The sequence below is a fragment of the Delphinapterus leucas genome, chromosome 7 (genome assembly GCF_059928025.1).
Source record: "Delphinapterus leucas isolate spDelLeu-1000000601 "Yukka" chromosome 7, BTC_Dleu_Yukka2, whole genome shotgun sequence".
NCBI classification, from domain to species: Eukaryota; Metazoa; Chordata; class Mammalia; order Artiodactyla; family Monodontidae; genus Delphinapterus; species Delphinapterus leucas.
In genome coordinates, this window is record NC_143135.1 from 86,778,497 (window position 1) to 86,804,217 (window position 25,721).

Here is a 25,721-nt window from a genome sequence, read left to right on the forward strand (position 1 = left end):
GACAAAAATCAATATCTATCACTAACTGCAGGACTCATCAGGCCCAAGAACCTGGAATCCTGCTGAGTCCTGGAGCTTGGAAGTCTATACGCCTTGATTTTCCACTACCCCTGTGGTCTAAGAAAACAAAATTCAAGGTCAATGTCCTGACTAGAAGTTAGAGAAGGAGATAATTTAAAGAGTGTGTAGATTAAATGACTCAAGAATTATATCATCCCCCAAAACTTCAGTGATTCACCTCGTCAAGATGATTATCAAAATCAACTGAGGGACTTATAACAATGATACAGAGTTTCTGGATCCACTCTGTGCCCATCAGAATCTCCAAATGAGGGGCCCTCGAACCCCTGTGGCAGGTTTGGAAAGCAACCATTTTATATTCACCAAAAAATGAGTTTTACCCAGCCAACTGGCCCTTGGCTACTTAATAACTAATAAGAAAGTCATTAATCAGTTTCCTCAGTCATTAATCAGAAGGTCTTGGTATAATTGTCAGGAAAAACAGAGCCTAATAATTAATCATCTCCAATTTTGCTGCAGAACAGGAGCTCCTTGGTGAGGAAGGAGTAGAGCTCATGCATTGCTTTCTTTCCCACTGAATGTGGCAGCCTGGATCCCACACTGATAGCGTGTCTGGGATTAACATAAAAATAATCTACTCTTGTCTCAGACAGGTAATAAAATAAGAGGCTCTTTGGCTAACTTCTAAATTATTTCTTCTTTAAACCACCTCTGTATGGGACAAAACTCCAGTGCAATCTTCCAAACATTCTGTAAACTTTAGCGGTGATCTCAACTTCTATAAACCTACGTGGAAAGAGGAGTTAGGCTTGGGTCTAAAAGTAAGGAAAGGAGCCTGATAAGAAGTTTTCTACCAGCAGGGCCACAGAAGTTAGAAATAATTTATTTAAAAGTAAGGAGGTTATGAGGGAGTGGGAACATGGGGATGACAATATATGGCCTGGGAAAAAGAGGCCAGGAGTAATGATACCGACAAGACATGTGGAATGTGGCGTGCTTTGGTTGAGTGGGAGCAGGACACCAGGTTGAGGCTTGGCTGTTCCTCTTTAGATAGCACCTTGTCCACTGTTCTGTTATGGCACTTCTGAAGCTGAGTTGTGTTTCATGTCTCTCTTCCTCTCCTGGGCTGTGAACTTGTTGAGCTCAGGGAACATGCATATTCATCTTTGGATCCTTAGTCTTTAACAGAATTCCTGGCACATAGTCATCTCTCAATAAATGTTGAATGAATAAAGCAGCTGCAGCCTTGAGGGCATTATCCATGGAATGGTCTTGCATATGTTCTATGAGTTAACAAAGTGAAGAAAATACCAAAATTGTGTCTCTAAAATAAGGTCAGAGTCTTGAGCAGCCTCTCTAGAATAAAATGTTCGGATTTTATCCATAAGAATTTATTAAGCTATGTGTTGTCCTTGTTTTGTTTTTTAATAAAGCTGTATTTTTAAGCATTTAAGACAGTATAGCTTTTCCATTGCAGTCATATTTCTTGGGTTTAGGCTTTACTGATCATCTCATTGCAGTACACTTATAAGATGTAGGGTAAAATGATGGGTGTCTGTGACTGGTTCTGTTAATAATTGTTTTCCTTTTCTCATTATAGGTTGACTTTTAAAAGCCAAACACTGTTGTACACTCTACTAGCCTCTTGTACTGGACTGGCACTGAGGTTTAGAACTAAGAGAAAGTAAAAATGGAAAAACATATAAGACTGAAATGGCACAACTAGGATGACAACTTTAGCTCATTCACCTGCTGACACCTGAAAATTAAGTCACTTACCCAGAGAGATAAAAAGAATGGTGCAAAGAGCCAAGGATAGAGCAGGCCTGCCACAGATACATTGTATTTTTCACAACGGGTAGGTTTTCCTTTGTCACCAGTATTGTCAGTTTTCACTGTATCAATCAGCTACTGCTGCATAATAAACAACCACTAAATTTCATTGGCATACAGCATTAGGGTGTTAATTTCAATCGCATATGGTTGATATAGGCTGGACTTTGCTGGGTGGCTCCGAGCGGCCACTGGGCCCTGGTCTGCCTACATACATGTCTCACCCTCCTTGCACTAAAGGCTACCCAGGAGATGCTTTACTGTGGCAATGGCAGAGGGACAAGAGGGCCCACACAATCAGGCAAGAACATTTCAAGCTCCTGCTCATGAAATTGCTGACATCTCATTGGCCAAAGCAGATCACATGGCCAAGCCCAAACTCAAAGGGTGGTGAAGTGTATTCTTTCCATGGACGTGACAGAGGAAGAAGTAAATAATTTTTTAATGACAATTAAATGTTCACAGGCAGAGCTGCAAGCTGATGCATTTCAAGAGTAATGGAGATAATTATTTTAAGGAGGTCAAGGGTAGGTGATTCCTGTATCATTAAGTCCCAGATGTCTTTACCCTCATACATTGCTGATAGAACAATGAATTAATACAATCTTTCTACAATATAAATTAGCAAATTCTTACCTATTGACTTCTAAGGATTGTCCCGAGATGCATAGAAAGATTTTTATATACTTGATGGATTTTTACATCCATCTTACTTTTATATTAGTGAGATACTGGACACAACTACAAGGGGTTGGATGATAAAATTTGGCACAACCGGGTGACGGAATATCTGTTCCATATAACAGTGATGTTATAGCAGAATATTTAATGGCATAATTGCCAACGTACTTACTTAATGAAAAAAGCATATTAGAAAACAGTAGGTATAATATAATCCTAATTTTGTTTTTAAATCATGTGGGTATAAGTATCTTATTAAGATTCTATAGACATATAAATTAAAATACAATAATAGTTATTTTGGGTGGAGACAGTTTTCATCTGAAATCCATTCTGCCCTCTCTCCTTAACACTAGAAGAGTGTCTAGGAGGGACCATGTGACTTAGATCTTGAAAATAATGTGAATAGAAGTAGTTTGTCCATAAATTCTTGCACAACGGTTCTTTCCTCTGTTCTTAATGGCTGGAGTGGTGATGGCTAGAATAAACTTGGATGCCACATTGTGGATGACAGAACTACCACCATATCTGAAATGTTCTCCTCAGAATCCTTATATGAGATAGGAATTAATTTTTATAATTTACTCAATTTTAGGATGACTTTATTACAGCAACTAGCATAAACTCTAACACAGTGAGGTTACTAATGATTTTTATTCTCTTGTATATGGTTTACTACATTTTCCAAATTTCTATTTTGGATAAATAGTAACGTGTAATTAATGTAAGAAATAACAAATATTATTTTTCAAACCTAGACATGTTACTCCAATACTTCCTCAAAATAATGAATTACAAGTGTTTTGAGCAGGCACTATTTTTCTCTCTTTCATTAAGATTAAATTGATGGGGCAGGAAAGCAACAGAAATTTCTAGACCCTGTCATTTCTGATGTCTTCCCATATTTTGAGGTCCTTTTTTAACTAAGAAAATTTAGATGTAGAATGTAGAGTTTGGGGCTAAAGCCAAACTGGGTTTGAAATTCCTTCTGAGATTCAGATAAGTTACCTAACCTCTCTGAGTCTCAATTTTCCTCATCTGCAAACTTTGCAAGATTATTGTGAGGATTAAATAAGTGTGTGAGGGAATAAGAACCACCCCAGGGAGTAGCACACCATTTTGAATGCTCTTATGAGATGTAAGTTTCCTTTATTTCCTTCACTTACAAAAATTTGACCACTTAGACCAAACACTTGTTATTGAGAACTATGTGAAACATACAATTTTGTCTTCTTAAGCTTGTAATTTGACCAAAATTTCACACTTCTCTGGAAAGGAGAATTATAGCATTACATGACTAAATATGTCACTGAATTCCTCTTCCCTGTTCATTTTCCCATTAGGCATCTGGCCAGTCGAGTTAAGGAGGGAGTGTGCTGACAGGCTTTCAAGGTTAGCACAATATCCCTCCACCCCTACTGTAGCTTATATTTTGCAAAATACAGCTGAGGCAAAGAATTGTGTTGCTCTCTTAGCAGAAATTAGAGCTTACTTTGTGTAAACACAATTAAAACTAAGGTGGAGGGGCAGATGCAAACAGAAAAAGCCACAGTCTGCAAAATCACTGTATGGGAATTTCATTGCATATGTTTTCTGAAAAGATTAGAAATAACAACATGAATAATCATGAAGTTCAAATTAAACTCACTAACACCTACAGCCACCCATAACCTTTCCTTTATGCTGTACCTCTCCTCTCTCATTAAATTAGAATTTTAAATCTTATATTTGACATCCATGGCAAAAAAAATACACATACACAAAATACTTTAATGAAATATTTAAAGACTTCAGTTCCTCTCCCTCTTTTTCTCCTTCCCTTTCAGTAGGATATATGATCTCTCTCTCTCTCTCTCTTCCTCCATCCCAAATCTAGCCCTTCCATAATCTCTCTTGACCTCATCCCTTCCCAACTACTAAGATTCTTCTATCTTGTCTTCTTCTCCTTAATATTTTCCTGCCTTGTATAGCCTACATTTTGTATCAAGCACATTCCTGACCTTATCAAGTCAAGGTGAATGTGATGAGGTTGTCAGAACAGATGTGTTCACTTACTGTTCTTTTAAGCTACCTCATTGCATTTTAAATCACTTGTATGAATGTGAGCCTTAAGTAAACTCTTCAAGAATAGCTCTCGATGAAGGAACCAAATAAGGATCTAAAGAGTAGATAGTTTGCACGTATATATAGTTACTGAGACCTGGCTTCTGACAATAATTATAAGTTTGCGTGAGATCTTTTTCTCTCTGGGAGCATTTGAGTCCTTGTGCCAGCTAGAAGACAGTGAAAACAGTATAATGAATACTGGTTCATACCCTCTCTTCCATGGCTTTGGACTTGATTTGATTCACTGCGGTACTTACAAAGCTGAAATTCCTTGGAGCAAATGGAGTAGTTGGAGAAGAAATCTGGGAACCAGATATCAGGTCAGGATTTCACCAGGGTTCCAAGTGAGGAAATACAAAATTCATTCACACAAAGACACCCAATTGTTGTTCTGAGGTGGAACAACTAAGGGAAATGGATCACTGGCCAGTTATGAGAGACGAGTGGGCGGGAAGAGAGGCAACTCACATGAATGTTGAAGACCTTGGTACATTTGTAGGTGCCTGGGGTTCTGAGGAGCAATCCACATGAAGCTGTGAGTAGCTGTACAAGATCTGTCACTTGCAGAGACGTGGTCAGGAAGAATCAGGTAAATAAGGCTGCTCCAAAAAGGAAGCAAAGCCCTGCAAAATGGATGGTAATAATAATTAACGGCATCTCTACCAATATAGGGAGCTTACCTCGAGTTATGTATTATCTTAAATGTATTTAATACATTATCTCATTTAAATAGGGCAAGGGTGGCCTACCCAAGAGAGGAAAGCAATGAGGGTTAAAAATTAGAATTCTAGAAAATCCTGGGAGAAACAAGACCAAGGAGCCTCAGCCATGAATTACAGAAAAGCACTTTTAGTAGCTAAAAGTAAACCATTAGATAAATAGATGCTTTTCTTGGGGCCAATTCTTTCTTGAATAAATACATACACAAGTTGCAAATTACAGCATACTTTTACTGTATCAGCATTGGACTCAACAGTATACATATATCGTCTCTTTCAATCTTCACAGGAAGTCTGAAAGGTAGATATCTTACAAAGAAACTGGGGTTCTGAGAATTTAAGAACTTCCCAAGATTATAGAGCTAGGAAATCTCCAAGCCAGGATTTGAACCCAGAATGACTTTTCCCCCAGACTCTGACCTTTAATTACTGCAGTACAGGATCTCTAGTCTTGTCTTTTCTAGTCCCATCTGAAGCTTCACTGTTGGAGATAATTCTCCTCCACCCTCATCAACAAATCTAACCTTGTTTCCAAATATTACTGTAATAGAAACCATGAAATAAATATTCAATTATTTTCATCAAGACAGAGCTACCTCAATTTTTCTCTTCCTAAGGCACAATTTGACCCCACTTTAACTGCAGAAAAAGTACATAACACTCTTCTGCCAAACTTATCCACACACTTCAGATAAGATCAAACTCTTGATGGCAAGTGCTTAACACTAAATCATAAAGCTCAGCTTTATGTCATAATATCAGCTTGCATTTCTTTAGCACCTGTCATCCCCATGGATACCAAAGTAAATTACAACCATGGACCCATATGCAGATATATAGAGGTGTCTCTTCGCCCCCCTAGGGACACAGCTTCTCAGAATCTTGAAAAATTGTCTGACTTTTCTAAAGAAGAATGAAGAAAACAGAATATATCCATTTAAATCAGAATATCTGTTATACTGTATATCCATTTAAAACAGAATAAGTTAAGCTAGAAAATATTATAACTGTATATAAATCTTTAATGCTATGGGGGTTAAATGTTGAGTCTGAAAAATAATTCTTTGAAAAGTAGCACTGTGCTAACAGCCTCTCTCTCTAATTTTATTTTCTGTATTAAAAAATCAAATGCTCATTTGCTTAATGAGAGTCGTGTCTCTCTACTGTCCTGAATGACACATGTTCCATTTGAATAATTACAATGTTCTTCATCACAGACTCAGAGAAAAAGTCCTTCCACCCATGACACTCATTTTTTTAAATTACAAATATTGAATAATTCTACATATATTGAGCACCAATTATTTTAAACACTCTTCTAGGTGATGGGATGTAAGGAGCAGGGGTAAGAGCATAAAAGATGGATAAGCTACAATACTTGCTCTCAAGAATCTCACAATATAGCAGGAGAAACAGATATAAACCACCTTTACACATATTACACATGATATATTTACAATAGATACAAAGGTTTGTGGGTCACAGAGGAGGAAACAATGAATTCCCCCTGGAGGAATAGGGAATAGCTAACAGAGGAGATGACACAATATTTTCTGACAATAATAGTGTTGGGAGAAAGTTTCCCCTAGGAGTCTCTCATTTTTCTACACATCTTGTGAGTAAGGAACTGTCCTTTTGTTCTGGATTATCTTTTCAAAGAGGTTTATATAGTAAGCACCCTTGGAAGATAGAGCTAGTGTCTCTGTCCTGAGCAAAGGGCAGATTTTCTTACTTCTCAATAAAATAATGTCTCTCTTGAAGACAAAGAGCAGGTCTGCTTACAACCCATTATAAAGGGACATCTTACCAAAGCTTGGGATTCTTCAGTTTTGATATAAAAGCTGAGTAACATCCACCTGGGCCCCTCCACATCAGCCCCATAGAACTTGGAGAGGAAGTGATACAAACAGGACACTCATGGTCTTTGTTCTGCCATGAGTATTAAAGTTCTTTGCCTCTCACCAGGAGTCTTGTGTCTCTGACATCATCCATGAAACAGTAGCAGGCTAACTTGTTAGCTGGTAAGTAAGGTCAGTCTCAGACCCTTCACAGTTCCTTACAAATATCTTTCACTACAGTGTCTAAGCTATTTGTAAGTGTCTAAGCACTTTATGCTTATTAACTCATGGTCAAAATAGTGCTCTGATATAGGTACCATTCTTATCATTATCCCTATATTAGAAGTGAAGAAACTGAGATACTAGGAGATTACATAAGCAGCAGAGATGTGATGTGAATCTGAGCAATCTGGATCCAGAGCCCACAAACCTCAATACCCACTGCATTACCTCCATGGTTGAGAGCGCAGTGCACTCCATCCATCGCTGATGGCCATAAGTTGTGTCATGACTTGCAGTGTGGCTCATTCATGGAAAGATTCTGTTCACATTGCAAGGAATTTTGAAGAGTCTCTTGGGAGAGTAGGAACTACTGCCCAGAGTGTTCACAGGGCAATGGAAATGGGATAGGATTATCTAGGGAGATTTTGGGAGGAGGGGAGAAGCCAATAAAGGAAACTGAAAAGGCATAGCCTTTGGGTAGGATGAAACCAGGAAAGTGTGATGCTAGAATAGCAAGATAGGCAAATGTTTCAAGATGCAGTGTTTTATGATTCTAGAAAATCATCCTTTGCATTTGACAACATAAAGATTGCTATACTGTTTATTAAATTCATTTTGGTGGAATGATAATGACAGTAGCTAGACTAGAAAAGAGAAAGGAAAATTAGTTGTAGAGAATTTTTCTAGACATTTGAGTTGAAGGGATTTTAACTAGAGGGATATGAGGACATAGTAAGGTTTCACTTTATTTTTTAATTAAGATGGGAAAAACCAGAACAGATGGGAATGACCCCATGGTGGTAGGAAGATTTATTATGTTTGACAGAAAAGATAACCAAAGTAGGAAAATTCTTGAAAAAATTCTTGAAAAAAACATATACTTGTGGATATGATGAAAAAATTGGCTAAAGAAGAGACTCACCCAAGATCTCCATCTAGCTAATGGCAGTAAAGGGATTAGAACTCAGGCCTGTACTTTTTTCCCTTCAACCATGACTTTTTTCAAATACCTTTTGATATTACTTTTTCATCTCAACAATCACAAAAGAGGCAAAGAGAAAGAAGCAGTAATGTTTCTGTAACAGTTCAACTGCTTAAATTTGATTTTACTAGTAAGACACAGTTTTTCAGAGAACACTTTTGAAAATATAAATCTAATTAAAAGAAGAGATTCAGTGCATGCAGGGGTCACTACAGTTTAACATTGGTGTTTTCATTCCTGTATTTGTGTGTTTCAATGATTGAAGTGAGCTGAGCTGAGTAACTTTACAGTGAGACCCAGGCCTCCTTCGTCTGACACAGTTTCCCAACAAATCAACCCCCCAGGAAGCTGGAACCCTCAGTTATTTTGCATTATTTTCTCTGATCACCCCTCCCCATTTGTGGGACCTTTAGTAGCCTTGTGTCTACTTTCTCCAGCTTCTGCCTCCAACATCTACGTAAAATTAAGAGACTACCACCAGGAAACAGAGAATGAGGCACAGTGCCCATCTCACCCAGGGACGTTGATAAAGCATCAGGCATACTGGCTTTTGTTTTATTTTGTCCACCAAGTATGTTTTCATTCAATAAACATTTATTGAATGTGAATTCTGTGTCACAAACTAAGCTGGTTTGCCTTCATTCTAGATTGTGAAATTATGTTTTAATGAAAGTCCAGAAACAATATACAAAGTTAAAAACAAAAGCTCTTACAGAAGGGAGAATGAACTCTATTCATTTATTCTGACAAATGTGATGGAGTTTTAATTGCAAAAATACTTAACTGTACAAGATAAACTCACTGTTGTGCATCATGTAAAATTAATGAAATAATTACAGTGAGAGCTCTCACTGAGACAGTTGGCAGCTTAATTCTTGTAATTTTTGTACAGAGACAGACACCATAAGGTAGGAGTATGTGTGTGTGTGTGTGTGTGTGTGTGTGTGTGTGTGTGTACATGTAATGCCATAAAAATTTTTCTGGCTTCTAAAAATGGAGATTGCGCTTCATCTTCACACTTATCTGTATACATTCATCTAAGCTTTCAGTTTTTGATGTAACACATATATATGTGGTTTTGCAGGTAGTAAGGTAGTAAGTATATTTTGTTACTACCTTAAGAAGGTAGTAACTGCTTGATGGCAGGAAATCTGGTCTTCTTGATGAATTATTCCCCTCATAACTGCTGGAGGTGGAGTCGGGGTCTGGGATGGGAGTAGAGGTAAAGACAGAGGAGGGAGCCAGAGTTGACATGAGGACAAATCAGGAGTATACCACAAAGGGTTAATGGGTGGAGCAGGCCTCATGGACCAATGGGGAAGGACTAAGTGTATTTAGATTTGGGGGTGTAGGAAGGATTAAGACTTCTGGAGTTAGTGTTTAGAGGTTGTCCAAAAAGACTGAAAAAATTAAATATGGATTCTTGGGGTTTTTTCCGTACCATCTCCAGAAAGTTTTTTGGAAGGTAAACTCTGAAATATATTTTTAGACTAGTTATTGAATAATGGTGCTCTTTAAAGTTTTTGGCATTAGCTTAGTGTTACTTTCTCCAGAGACATAAGAAATTGGGATGATTAATCCACAAGAACAGACATAACCTTGGCAAGTAAAAGTTCTCCTAAAAAGAAAGTGAAATTACGTATTGCTTCATACAAACACAAAGTTTCGTCCAGAGCAAAATAAAAATTCAATAAGATTGCAGTGATCCTAGAATTTGGAGACCAGATCTAAATTATATTATAAATATTGAATGTATTAATCTGTGACTCAGAGGTTAGTTGTTTTCATTCTTCACTCTCTCTATTTCTCCAGCAGCATCTGTTCAGCCATTGGAACCAGGATAATTGCATTCAGATACTCATCATTCAGAATAAAACCCTACATTTTAAAATTATCAAATATTAAAAGTGAGGGGAAAATTGTACATGATCAGCACCTTATCTTGCTATTTTAATAGAATCAGCTCCAATTATGACATTTAGCAATATCATCTCTATTTTGTGTAAGATGACTATGCCTGCTCTCCATTACTGATTCCTGCATGCTACTTTGTCTAGTAAAGATTTTCTTAATTCACTTATTCCAACAAGGCACAATAAACAGACATGTCACCTGGGTTTAAGGAGAACCTCACCACATTACCCCAGAGGAAATTTCTCTAGTCTAGAAACTGAGCAGGAATTAAACCCCAGGTTCTACCTAGGTTTGACATTTAACCCAACCCAGTAGTTTGGAAGAAAAATAAAGCAAATATAATTAAATATGTATACCTGGCCACACATTATTTTTCAGAAGGCCTCTGGAAAAGCTCTCCAAAATTCTGGACCTCCTGAAGTTTATTTCTGATGCAATACACAGATTTTATTCTCTCAACGGGAAAAAAAATAAATAAGACATTTGTGTTCTAGTGACTTTGCTATTAAATGTAAGATAAATTTTCAAAAGTCACTAAAATACCAACAAATTAGTGTCTATTCACAAATCTTTTTGGCTTGCTCTAATTGATTTGACATCTCATAACACATGCAGCACTACATTGGCATTCTGCAAGGAGGTCATTCATAAAATTGAAAAATGGAAAATGTCTAGGCATTGATCATAATACATCCCATGAGTAGCGATTTGCAAGCAAGATATTACTTCCTCTCTCACAGAATAAGTGGATAACTTGTAGGCTGCCATCTGCTCACAATTATATTTAAATATTTGTAATAATTAAATATTCATAATATTTTATTATGAATATATTAATTAAATATACATAGTTAAATATTCAAGGAATATTAGTTTAAATAAAAATACAAGAATATTTTGTGCTTTGCCAGAGACTGCAAATAAGTTTCATCTCTTATACAAATGTCAGTCAATTGACAGTGGCAGATTCAAGTGTCCTGTTGAGGAAGATTCTGAGGTCAGGTCTAGGTTCAATAGGAAAGAATGCTTCGAAGGAATAGTGACATCTGCAATGAACACAGACCGGTCATGTGTCAGGAATTTACTATCCCTGGCATAGACCCTTGAGGGAGATTACAATAGCTTGTGTTAAGTGATAATGGGCAGTTTCCATGCCACCAAAGCAAAACCAAAAGAGGCACTATTGGCAGTTTTCCAAATAAGCAATCAAGTGAAGGTCAATTATCAATATCAATACTAACTATTAGACTAGATCTAAATTTACCTGGGAATTTACAAACTTCCAATATACTGCTTAAGCAAGTAATAGAAAAGTAATAAATCACAATGTTTGTAATATTTTGTCCTTGGGATTTACGTGATATTTTGCTTAGTCCATCAGTTGAGTTTGATCTAAAAGTTAAATAAATCTTGTCTTCAAAAATTTGCTATAAGGTCTATAAGACAGGAGAAATTACTGCAAGTTTGTGAGTGTGTGTGTGTCCCAAGTAGCACATGGAAGAAACCATCCTGAAATTTATGAAATTAACATTATTTCTTAAGTTTTCTATTTCTTGGGAAAAAGCCAGAGCATGACAGATCTTAATGGACAGACTCAAACTTGGGAATAGTATTTTTAATAAATGTAAATACATTTCTTTTTAAAATGTGGAATGTAGGTTTCCATTGATGTATGAGTTATTTCTCATGAAAATTTATCTGAATCTTTCAGCTTTTACCATTCTTCCAGAGAGTATTATTCTTTCTACCATATGAGATTTGATGAAAGATTCCAAGATAAAGTATTTTGCTACTTTTATTCCAGAATATGTGCTGCCTTCCTTGCTAAACTGTGTATTCTGATTAATTCTCAAGTATAGCTACTCCTATATGGGTAAAGGTATCTATAAACTCATTAGACTCACAGATACTCCATTAAAAATAGACACTGCTGGGCTTCCCTGGTGGCGCAGTGGTAGAGAGTCCGCCTGCCGATGCAGGGGACACGGGTTTGTGCCCCAGTCCGGGAAGATCCCACATGCCGTGGAGCGGCTGGGCCCTTGAGCCATGGCCGCTGAGCCTGCGCGTCCAGAGCCTGTGCTCCACAATGGGAGAGGCCACAGCGGTGAGAGGCCCGCGTACCAAAAAAAAAAAAAAAATAGACACTGCTATTTTCTTAATAAATTGCCATCCTTGTTCTCTCCATACAGTATCCTACATCAGGAACTGCAAGTATTGCTTTACTCTTCCTTACCTTGAGAGTAAAGATCTGAAGATTAATAGGATTTGGGGACATTAATAATCTATCATTAACATCTGATTCTATGAACTCTGCAAGAATCAAAGTGTACTTTCAGGATTTCCTAATTTATCATATTCCAGTCTCAATTCCTATGAATTAGGACCATGGTTTAGTCTTTTTTTAGTTTTTTTGACATTTCAAATATTATGGCATATGACACACATGATTAGGAAGACAAAGCTAGTTGTCTGTTGCCAAAGGTTTCATAGGATGTCATTCTGACAGTTTGTTGAAGCCAAATTTTGTTGGCTCACTGAGAATGGATCCATTAGTTAACCAACTATGTGCATGTATGTATATGAGTATCTTTTCAAAGTCTTTCTCTAAATAAGATAAAATGTTATTTATTTGCTTCTACTTATTAAATTATAACTCCAGACTCTACATCTTTAGAGTATTTCTCCTTCAGGTAGATAAAGTTATCAATTGTGTATGAATATCGTTAACTTGATTTTCAAAGGATATTATTTTCCTCACCTCCTTATATCTAAATAGCTTCTTACATTTCTTGGGTTAACACAATGCACACTGATTCACCTTGGCAAACAAGAAAAGAAAATATCCTTCTCTGTACAGGCAATATGTTTTATCTTCCCCAAGATACTTCTAATAAGATGAAAACAGCCAACACATGAAAATTTTCTTTCAGGCAGCCAGACAGAATCCCAGCGTGCCATCCTTTCCAGAAATTTTAACCTTGAATTGACTGCTCTCCAGCTCCTGTCAAAGGCCAGACTGACAGGCACAATCTCCTACAAGCAGATGGGTCATGTACTCCATTGCATGGAGCAAAACATTCTTGTCCCATAGGCAACATTGCATTGGTTATAACTGGGAACTCAAGGCCCACTGGATCAGCTATGAAATTAAGTTGAAGTAAAAATGACACACATTTTCCTCCTAGGATTCTGACACCAAAGTTTGAGGGAAAATGCAGAGGAGAGGAGAAATTTGAGCTCACCTCTAATCCACACAATGTTTTTCATCTCTGGGGTATATTAACTTCAGAGGTGTAGAGGAAATCACAAAAAATATGTGGCCCAGTTCCCTGCTTTCAATAACCACAAGCCAAAGAGACTGTGATTTTCCCACTGTAAACTGTCAAAGAGATGGCAGAGGAAGGACTAGAACGAGATGACCAGAGTCCTAGTCTATGCACTGTGTGTCCCTCAAGAGCATGGCAGGTAAGCCAGAGATTCTGACCTAACTCAGTAATTATTCAACAAAGTACTAGAGCCAAGCTCAATGTGAGGCACCCTAGGTGATCAGATGGTACATAAGACATTGCCAATTCCTCCATGGCACTCACTGAGTATTTAACAAGAGATTGATGCATGAAACAATCAAAATAGAATTTCTATCCTGTTGTAATGTTCTCATCAGCTCATCCTACCCATCTCCCACGGGTTCCCTGAGGTTACATGTTGCCCTGTGTATACCTGGAGTAGGGCCGGAAAGCACTGATGCCTCAAATGCTCCCTCTTCCTCCTTCCATAGAATGTCCTCCAGAAACTGTTTCATTTCTGGTCTTCTGTGAATTGAATGCCCAATAAGTTTTTTACGTTTATTAACCTTTGACCCTTACAAGAAACCTGTGAAATGCCGTATTGTCCCTATTTGGAAATGGAAATAATCTTTGGCTGAGAAATGTTAATTACCATAATCATGTAGCTAGTAAATAGCAAAACAAGCCCACATCTTTCTGACTCCAGTCTTCCAAACTATAATCTCATTTGATCCTCACAACCACCCTGCCACAGAGGATAAGAAGGACCAAACATCTCTACTCTGCTGAGAGGAAGTATATATACTCCATTCTTGGTTCTGGTTCAACCAAATCTGGTTTTCTTCCTGTATCCTAATGACACAGTAATACTATCTGTGTGGTCTCTGATGTTGTACAAAGGGCTTTTGTGTATTTAGCTTGTTCATGTACAACACCAAAGTTGAAATGCTTTGTCATTTCTACCAGCACCGGAAGAGCTACCTGCTATAGTCTTCTCATGCTGTGAGTCTGAAAGTAGCTGGCTAGAGCTGCACCTCCCTAGGTAATTTCTGAGAATTAATTAGGATTTGATATTCTTTGTACAGTTAAGACAAGGATCCCCATGAGACAGGTAATAGCCATATGCCTACTTGTGAATATGACATTATGTGTATGTGTATGCACACTATCCAAGAGGTACTCAGATGCTTTGGCCACAATGCTGTGGTCTAATGAAAAATTAACACTTACTATTTTTGTAATCTTGGACAAAGTCACTTAATCTTGCTTTGCCTCAACTGCTCCATGATAAACTGAAGATAAAAATAGCTCATGGAATTATCATGAGAATTAAGTAAGTGAATTTACATAAACAAACCTATAAAGGTGTCCTGCAAATAATAGGCACTCATTAAACATTTCTTAATTTCCTCTACAAATATTAAGCACCTAAGTCTACAGTGTTCCAGACTCAGGGATATAAAGGTGAATAAGACACAAAAACTAGTTGGATGAAGAACAAGTGATTTATTGCTGGTGCTTCATTACCAGGGACTCCATGCTGAATGAGACCTTGTTTAAGACTCATATACACCTGTTGTTTTCAACTATGATTTTATTCTTTTTTTTTTTTTTTCGGTACGCGGGCCTCTCGCTGTTGTGACCTCTCCCATTGCAGAGCACAGGCTCCGGACACGCAGGCTCTGTGGCCATGGCTCACAGGCCCAGCCACTCCGCGGCATGTGGGACCCTCCCGGACTGGGGCACGAACCTGTGTCCCCTGCAACAGCAGGCGGACTCTCAACCACTGCACCACCAGGGAAGCCCTGATTTTACTCTTTATTACTGAGAATATACCATGGCACATTTACATTGTTTTAAAAATTGTATTTAAGGAGATTGGTTCAAGATGGTGGAGTAAATGAGCGTGCTCTCACTTCCTCTTGCAAGAGCACCAGAATCACAACTAACTGCTGAACAATCATCGACAGGAAGACACTGGAACTCACCAAAAAATATACCCCACATGCAAAGACAAAGGAGAAGCCACAATGAGACAGTAGGAGGGGCACAATCATAATAAAATCAAATCCCATAAGTGCTAGGTGGATGACTCATAAACTGGAGAACACTTATACCACAGAAGTCCACCTGCAGGAGTGAAGGTTCTGAGCCCCACATCAGGCTTCCCAACCTGGGGGTCCGGCAACAGGAGGAGGAATTCCTAGAGAATCACTTTGAAGGGTAGTGGGATTTGATTGCAGGACTTTGACAGGACTGGGGTAAACAGAGACTCTACTCTTGGAGGGCACACACAAAGTAGTGTGCACACTGGGACCCAGGGGAAGGAGCAGTGACCCCATAGGAGACTGAAACAGATCTACCTGCTAGTGGAGGGTCTTCTGCAGAGGCAGGCAGTGGTTGTGTCTCACAGTGAGGACGAGGACACAGGCAGCAGAAGTTCTGGGAAGTACTCCTTGGCGTGAGCCCTCCCAGAGTCCGCCATTAGCCCCACCAAAGAGCCTGGGTAGGCTCCAGTGTTGGGTCCCCTCAGGCCAAACAACCAAAAGGGAGGGAACACAGCCCCACTCATCAGCAGACAAGCAGACAAAAGTTTTACTGAGCTCTGCTCACCAGAGCAACAGCCAGATCTACCCACCACCAGTATCTCCCTTCAGAAAACTTGCAAAAGCCTCTTAGATAGCCTCATCCACCAGAGGGCAGATAGCAGAAGCAAGAAGAACTACAATTCTGCAGTCTGTGGAACAAAAACCACATTCACAGAAAGATAGACAAGATGAAAAGGCAGAGGGCTATGTACCAGATGAAGGAACAAGGTAAGACCCTAGGAAAACAACTAAATGAAGTGGAGATGGGCAATCTTCCAGAAAAAGAATTCAGAATAATGATAGTGATGATGATCCAGGACCTCAGAAAAAGAATGGAGGCAAAGATCGAGAAGATGCAAGAAATGTTTAACAAAGACCTAGAAGAATTAAAGAACAAACAAACAGAGATGAACAATACAATAACAGAAATGAAAAATACACTAGAAGGAGTCAATAGCAGAATAACTGAGGAAGAAGAACAGATAAGTGACCCAGAAGACAGAATGGTGGATTAACTGCTGTGGAAGAGAATAAAGAAAAGAGAATGAAAAGAAATGAAGACAGCCTAAGAGACCACTGGGACAACATTAAACACAACAACATTCTCATTATAGGTGCCCCAGAAGTAGAAGAGTGAGAGAAAGGACCCGAGAAAATATTTGAAGAGATTATAGTCAAAAACTTGGGAAAGGAAATAGACACCCAAGTCCAAGAAGTGCAAAGAGTCCCAGGCAGGATAAACCCAAGGAGAAACATGCTAAGACATATAGTAATCAAATTGGCAAAAATTAAAGACAAAGAAAAATTATTGAAAGCAACAAGGGAAAAATGACAAATAATATAAAAGGGAAGGGGCTTCCCTGGTAGTGCAGTTGTTGAGAGTTCGCCTGCTGATGTAGGGGACATGGGTTCGTGCCCCAGTCCAGGAAGATCCCACATGCCACAGAGTGGCTGGGCACGTGAGCCATGGCTGCTGAGCCTGTGCGTCAGGAGCCTGTGCTCTGCAACGGGAGAGGCCACAACAGTGAGAGGCCCGTGTACCTAAAAAAAAAATTATATATATATATATATATTTATATATATATGTGTGTGTGTGTGTGTGTGTGTGTATATATAAAAGGGAATTCCCAAAAGGTTACAGCTGATTTCTCAGCAGAAACCCTTCAAGCCAGAAGGGAGTGCCATGACATATTTAAAGTGATGAAAGGGAAGAAACTACAACCAAGATTACTTTACCAGCAAGGACCTCATTCAGAGTTTTTTCTTTCTTTTTTTTTTTAACATCTTTATTGGAATATAATTGCTTTACAATGGTGTGTTAGTTTCTGGTTTATAACAAAGTGAATCAGTTATACATATACATATGTTCCCATATGTCTTCCCTCTTGCGTCTCTCTCCCTCCCACCCTCCCTATCCCACCCCTCTAGGTGGTCACAAACCACCGAGCTGATCTCCCTGTGCTATGTGGCTGCTTCCCACTAGCTATTTATTTTACGTTTGGCAGTGTATATATGTCCATGCCACTCGCTCACTTTGTCACAGCTTACCCTTCCCCCTCCCCATATCCTCAAGTCCATTCTCTAGTAGGTCTGTGTCTTTATTCCCATCTTACCCCTAGGTTCTTCATGACCTATTTTTTTTTCTTAGATTCTATATATATGTGTTAGCATACGGTATTTTTTTTCTCTTTCTGACTTACTTCACTCTGTATGACAGACTCTAGGTCCATCCACCTCACTACAAATAACTCAATTTTGTTTCTTTTTATGGCTGAGTAATATTCCATTGTATATATGTGTCACAGCTTCTTTATCCATTCATCTGATGATGGACACTTAGGTTGCTTCCATGTCCTGGCTATTGTAAATAAAGCTGCAATGAACATTTTGGTACATGACTCTTTTAGGATTATGGTTTTCTCAGGGTATATGCCCAGTAGTGGGATTGCTGGGTTGTATGGTAGCTCTATTTTTAGTTTTTTAAGGAACCTCCATACTGTTCTCCACAGTGGCTGTATCAATTTACATTCCCACCAACAGTGCAAGAGGGTTCCCTTTTCTCCACACCCTCTCCAGCATTTATTGTTTCTAGATTTTTTGATGATGACCATTCTGACCGGTGTGAAATGATATCTCATTGTAGATTTGACTTGCATTTCTCTAATGATTAATGATGTTGAGCATTCTTTCATGTGTTTGTTGGCAATCTGTATATCTTCTTTGGAGAAATGTCTATTTAGGGCTTCTGCCCATTTTTGGATTGGGTTGTTTGTTTTTTTGTTATTGAGCTGCATGAGCTGCTTATAAATTTTGGAGATTAATCCTTTGTCAGTTGCTTCATTTGCAAATATTTTCTCCCATTCTGAGCGTTGTTTTTTGGTCTTGTTCATGGTTTTCTTTGCTGTGCAAAAGCTTTTAAGTTTCATTAGGTCCCATTTGTTTATTTTTGGTTTTATTTTCATTTCTCTAGGAGGTGGGTCAAAAAGGATCTTGCTGTGATTTATGTCATAGAGTGTTCTGCCTATGTTTTCCTCTAAGAGTTAGAAGGCCAAACACTATCTCATTCAGATTTGATGGAGAAATCAAAAGCTTTACAGACAAGCAAAGGCTAAGAGAATTCAGCACCACCAAACCAGCTTTACGACAAATGCTAAAGGAACTTCCCTAAGTGGGAAACACAAGAGAAGAAAGGGACCTAAAAAAACAAACCCATAACAATTAAGAAAATGGTAATAGAACATACATATTGAGAATTACGTTAAACGTGAAGGGATTAAATGCTCCAAACAAAAGACACAGTCTCACTGAATGGATACAAAAACAAAACCCTTATATATGCTGTCTACAAGAGACCCACTTCAGACCTAGGGGCACATACAGACTGATAATGAGGGGATGGAAAAAAATTCCCATGCAAATGTAAATCAAAACAAAGCAGGAGTAGCAATACTCATATCAGACAAAATAGACTTTATAAAGAATGTTACAAGAGACAAGGAAGACACTACATAATGATCAAGGGATCAATCCAAGAAGAAGATATAACAATTATAAATATATATGCACCCAACATAGGAGAACCTCAATACATAAAGCAAATGCTAATGGCTATAAAAGAGACAATCAGCAATAACACAATCATAGTGGGGGAGTTTAACACCTCACTTACTAATGGACAGATCATCTCAGCAGAAAATTAATAAGGAAACACAGGTTTATTTTTGTTCTGTTTTGTTTTGTTTTGTTTTTTGTGGTATGTGTGCCTCTCACATTTGTGACCTCTCGCATTGTGGAGCAAAAGCTCCAGATGCGCAGGCTCAGTGGCCATGGCTCATGGGCCCAGTCGTTCCACGGCAGGTGAGATCTTCCCAGACCGGGGCATGAACACATGTCCCCTGCATCGACAGGCAGACTCTCAACCACTGTGCCACCAGGGAAGCCCGAAACACAGGTTTTAATTGACACAATAGATCAGATAGATTTAATTGATATTTATAGGACATTCCATCCAAAACCGGCAGATTACACTTTCTTCTCAAGTGTGCACGGAACATTCTCTGGGATAGATTACATCTTGGGTCACAAATCAAACCTCAGAAATTAAAGAAAATTGAAATCATATCTTTTATGACCACAATGCCATGAGCTTAGAAATGAATTACAGGGAAAAATTCGTAAAGAACACAAACACATGGAGACTAAACAATACCTTACTGAATAACCAAGAGATCACTGAAGAAATCAAACAGGAATTCAAAAAATACCTAGAGACAAATGAAAATGAAAACACGATGATCCAAAACCTATGGGAGGCAGCAAAAGCAGTTCTAAGAGAGAAGTTTATAGCAATACAAGCCTACCTCAAGAAACAAGAAAAATCTCAAATAAACAATCTAAACTTACACCTAAAGGAACTAGAGAAAGAAGAACAAACAAAACCCAAAGTTATTATAAGGAAAGAAATCATAAAGATCAGAGCAAAAATAAATAGAAACAAAGAAAACAATAACAAATATCAATAAAAGTGAAAGCTGGATCTTTGAGAAGAAAAATAAAATTGATAAACATTTAGTCACACTGATCAAGAAAAAGAGGGAGAGGACTCAAATCAATAAACTTAGAAATGAAAAAGGCGAAGTTATAGCAGACACCACAGAAATACAAAGCATACTAAGAGACTACTACAAGCAGCTCTATGCCAATAAAATGGACAACGTGGAAAAAATGGACAAGCTCTTAGAAAGGTATAACCTTCCAAGACTGAACCATGAAGAAATAGAAAATATGAACGGACCAATCACAAGTAATGAAATTGAAACTGTGATTCAAAATATTCCAACAAACAAAAGTCCAGGACCAGATGGTTTCACAGGCAAATTCTATCAAACATTTAGAGAAGAGCTAACACCCATCCTTCTCAAACTCTTCCAAAAAATGCAGAGGAAGGAACACTCCCAAACTCATTCTATGGGGTCACCATCACCCTGATATAAAAACCAGACAAGGATACTACAAAAAATGAAAATTAAGAACCAATATCACTGATGAATATAGATGCAAAAATCCTCAACAGAATACTAGAAAACAGAATCCAACAACACATTAAAGGGATCATACACCATGATCAAGTGGGATTCATCCCAGGGATGCAAGTCTTCTTCAACATATGCAAATCAATCAATGTGATACACCACATTAAAAAATTGAAGAAGAAAAACCATATGATCATCTCAGTAGATGCAGAAAAAGCTTTTGACAAAATTCAACACCCACTTATGATAGAAACTGTCCAGAAAGTGGGCATAGAGGGACCCCACCTCAACATAATGAAGGCCGTATATGACAAACACACAGCAAACATCATTCTCAATGGTGAAAAACTGAAAGCATTTCCTCTAAGATCAGGAGCAAGACAAGGAGGTCCTCTCTCACCACCCTTATTCAGCATAGTTTAGGAAGCTATAACCATGGCAATCAGAGAAGAAAAAGAAATAAAAGGTATACAAATTGGAAAAGAAGAGGTAAAACTGTCACTGTTTGCAGATGACATGATACTATACATAGAGAATCCTAAAGATGCCACCAGAAAACTACTAGAGCTAATTAATGAATTTGGTAATGTTGCAAGATACAAAATTAATGCACAGAAATCTCTTGCTTTCCTGTACACCTATGATGAAAAACCTGAAGGAGAAATTAAGGAGAGCTTCTGATTTACCATTGCAACAAAAAGAATAAAATACCTAGGAATAAACATACCTAGGGATACAAAAGACCTGTATGCAGAAAACTATGACACTGATGAAAGAAATTAAAGATGATACAAACAGATAGAGAGATATACCATGTTCTTGGACTGCAAGAATCAATATTGTGAAAATAACTATACTACCAAAAGCAATCCACAGATTCAATGCAATCCCTATCAAATTACCAATGGCATATTTTACAGAACTAGAACAAAAAATCTTAAAATTTGTATGGAGACACAAAAGACCCCAAATAGCCAAAGCAGGCTTGAGGGAAAAAATGGAACTGGAAGAATCAGACTCCCTGACTTCAGACTATACTACAAAGCTACAGTAATCAAGACAATATGATACTGGCCCAAAGACAGAGATATAGAACAATGGAACAAGGTAGAAATCTCAGAGATAAACCCACACACCTATGGTCAACTAATCTATGACAAAGGAGGCAAGGATATACAATGGAGCAAAGACAGTCTCTTCAATAAGTGGTACTGGGAAAACTGGACAGCTACATGTAAAAGAATGAAATTAGAGCACTCCCTAACACCATACACAAAAATAAACTCAAAATGGATTAGAGACCTACCTAAATATAAGACTGGACACTATAAAACTCTTAGAGGAAAACATAGGAAGAACACTCTTTGACATAAATCACAGCAAGATCTTTTTTGATCCACCTCCTAGAGAAATGGAAATAAAAACAAAAATAACACATGGGACCTAATGAAACTTAAAAGCTTTTGTAAAGCAAAGGAAACTACAAACAAGATGAAAATACAACCCTCAGAATGGGATAAAATATTTGCAAATGAATCAATGGACAAAGGATTAATCTCCAAAATATATAAACAACTCATGCACCTCAATATCAAAAAAAACAAACAACCCAATCCAAAAATGGGCAGAAGGCCTAAATAGACATTTCTCCAAAGAAGACATACAGATGGCCAAGAAGTACATGAAAAGCTGCTGACATCACTGATTATTAGAGAAATACAAATTAAAAACTACAATGAGGTATCACCTCACAGCGTTAGAATGGGCATCATCAGAAAATCTACAAACAAGTGTTGGAGAGGTTGAGGAGAAAAGGGAACCCTCTTGCACTGTTGGTGGGAATATAAATTGATACAGCCACTATGGAGAACAGTATGGAGGTTCCTTAAAAAACTAAAAATAGAATTACCATACAACATAGCACTCTCACTACTGGGCATATATCCAGAGAAAACCATAATTCAAAAAGAGACATGCACCCCAATGTTCATTGCAGCCTTATTTACAAGAGCCAGGTCATAGAAGCATCCTAAATGCCCATCTACAGAGGAATGGATGAAGAAGATGAGGTACATATTTACAATGGAGTATTACTCAGCCATAAAAAAGGAATGAAATTGGGTCATTTGTAGAGACATGGATGGATCTAGAGACTGTCATACAGTGTGAAGTAAGACAGAAAGAGAAAAACAAATATCGTATACTAACACATATATGTGGAACCTAGAAAAATGGTACAGATGAACCAGTTTGCAGGGCAGAAATTGAGGCACAGATGTAGAGAACAAACATATGGACACCAAGGGGGGAAAGTGGCATGGGGGAGGGGGGTGTGGTATGATAAATTGGGAGATTGGGATTGACATACATACACTCATATATGTAAAATGGATAACTAATAAGAACCTGCTGTATAAAAAAATAAATTTAATTTAATTTAAAAATTAAAAAAAAATAGGGCTTCCCTGGTGGTGCAGTGGTTGAGAGTCCGCCTGCCGATGCAGGGGACATGGGTTCATGCCCCGGTCTGGGAAGATCCCACATGCTGCAGAGCGGCTAGGCCCATGAGACATGGCCGCTGAGCCTGCGTGTCCCAAGCCTGTGCTCCGCAATGGGAGAGGCCACATCAGTGAGAGGCCCGCGTACCGCAAAAAAAATAAAATAAAATAAAATAATTAAAAATTTAAAAAATTATTTATAATTTTTTCTGATTTAATTATCTTTGTAGTTTCTATCTTTCAATTTATCTAATTTTTATTTTTATGTCATGACATGTTTTCATTTTTTATGTTTAACTGATTTTAATCTTTTTATTACAGAGTTTAAAATCTGATTAAATTTATCCTTCAGATATTTTCTTTATTTCCATAATATTAATTATTTTAAATTTTACTTCTTTTATTTAGCTTTTTTCATTTCACAATTTAGTTGCCTAGGAACAAGTAGGAATGGTAGCAATAGTTGAGGAAGACCACAATAGAAGTAAGAGTAGTTGAAAGTCTCTCCTTGATGTTTTCTCTAAAAATACCTTTCCAGCTACCCTCAAGCTGAATGAATTGCCCAAGAATGGCACTATGCTGCTGTGATGCATAAGCTATTGTGCCCACAGGGCCCATAAATGACAGATATGGGGTTCACTTAGGTCTCTATGACCCCAAGTGCTTCCCACTCTCCACTTGACTCATTTCAACCACACTGCCCCACCTCCCAGATGCTTATATTCTTTAAGTTGCAGAAACTTAAATGTATTCTATATTAGTCATTATTACCTAAAGGTAAATTTTGCAATTACAGTTATTTGAAAAGTTCATCAGGTGTTCTATGAGGTTCTATTGGTGGTGGGGGAGTTCTCTTGAGCTTTTTCTTAATGACTAGGTTAGGAAATTAGTAATGCCTACTTTGCAATGTTTCTCATATAAGAGTGTTATGGTATAAAACTTTAGGACCCTGATAATGTATTTGTTTGTGTTTTGAGGCAGATCCAGACTCTTTCTGGGAGAAACTTGGGTCTTTTCTGCAGGTATTCAATCAGCCCACATCCCTCAGCTGATACTAGTTGTTCAGAAATAAGTTAGGCTCCCTAATATTTATAACTCAACCCAAAGTTTCAGTGGATTGTTAAAATATTATTAACTGGTAATATTGAGAGATTTTTTAATGATTATTTCACTTGCAAGTGACAGAAGCCCAGTTTGAACTAATTAAAAGAAGAGGGGTATTTATGGAAGAATATTGTACCAAACTGTGTTTTAGAATATTGTGGCCACCTTTATGGCCACACTGATATATTTAGCCATTCTCACATGCTCATCTTACAACGTGACTGACACTCCTCCCACCAAATGGTGAGGAGTCTATATTCTATTCCCTTGAACCTGCCTGGAGTTTATGATTGACCCAACCAATGCAGAACAGCAGAAGTGATCTATTTTACATTCATGACTAGGTTAAGAAAAAATAAATGCAGCTTCCATCTGACATGCTGTTATCTATCTCTCAGGAACTGCCATTGGAACCCAGATATCAAGTAGGAAGCATAACTCATCCTGGGTTAGCTGGGGTTTCCCCAGTTTTAGCACTGAATGTCACATGCCCTGGGAAACCAATCAGTCCCAGGCAAACAGTGATGGCTGGTCACCCTACACCACCATGTTATGAGTAAGCCCAGATCACATGGAAAGGTCATGTGAGAATGTTCCAACTAAATGTCCTAGTTAACTAAGGTCTCACCTGGAAGTTATCAACCACCAGATGAGTGAGCTTTAGAAAATTTCAGGTCCCACCCTTTGTTTCCAGCTTAGGCACTAGATGTCATGGAGCAGTGACAAGCCACACCCGTTGCTATGTATAAATTCCTGACCTATGGATATCTTCAGAGATAATAAATGAATATTGTTGTTTTAAATCATGAAGCATTGGCATAATTTGTTGCACAGCAATTGCTAACTAATACAGATACTGAGGTACAGTATAAGAATGTAACTTGGTTTCAAGAATAATTAGAACCAGAACACAAATACTATCAGAATTATTTTCATATTGTCCCTGCCTTCCTTTCTGTGTGGGCTTAATTCTTATCTATTACCAATGATCAGCTCTCTCCAATGTACTGAAAAACATTTCCACATTTTCTATCTTATGGCAGCAACCAGGATGCTTGAACCTCTGGTATTGAGAGACAGCTCTGATTAGTCTGACTTAGATCAGAACAGCACTTCTGGATCAATCAACCATAACTGAGACTAGAGAAAGAGGTAGAAATAAGGGAATATTATGGGAAATGACTGTCCTTCCATAACCCTGTCATGGGAGAAGGAGAAAAGAGCAATTTCCAGAAAAGTGCAGATTCTGAGTATGTTTCACAATACTGAGAATATAAACAGCTGAACTTCATGATCTTATTTAAACATATATAATCAAACTTTTAGCAAAAGCCTACTTTTGAGAAAAATTATTCACAGACAATTATCTAAAATATGAGCAGATTATTCACTTCTG

At 37.9% G+C, this 25,721-nt stretch overlaps 1 long non-coding RNA gene across 3 annotated transcripts in view; it reads left to right on the forward strand.

Moving 5' to 3' along the window:
- LOC149748805 (uncharacterized) overlaps positions 1-25,721 on the forward strand; it is a 109,957-nt gene that overhangs the window by 56,954 nt on the left and 27,282 nt on the right. The window contains exon 5 of one of the 3 annotated variants that reach the window (XR_016393921.1): positions 1,622-18,293. The exons of the other annotated variants lie outside the window; for them this stretch is intronic. This is a non-coding gene — a long non-coding RNA (uncharacterized LOC149748805). Of the gene's footprint in view, positions 1-1,621; positions 18,294-25,721 lie in introns of those variants that run through there. 3 annotated transcript variants of the gene reach the window in all.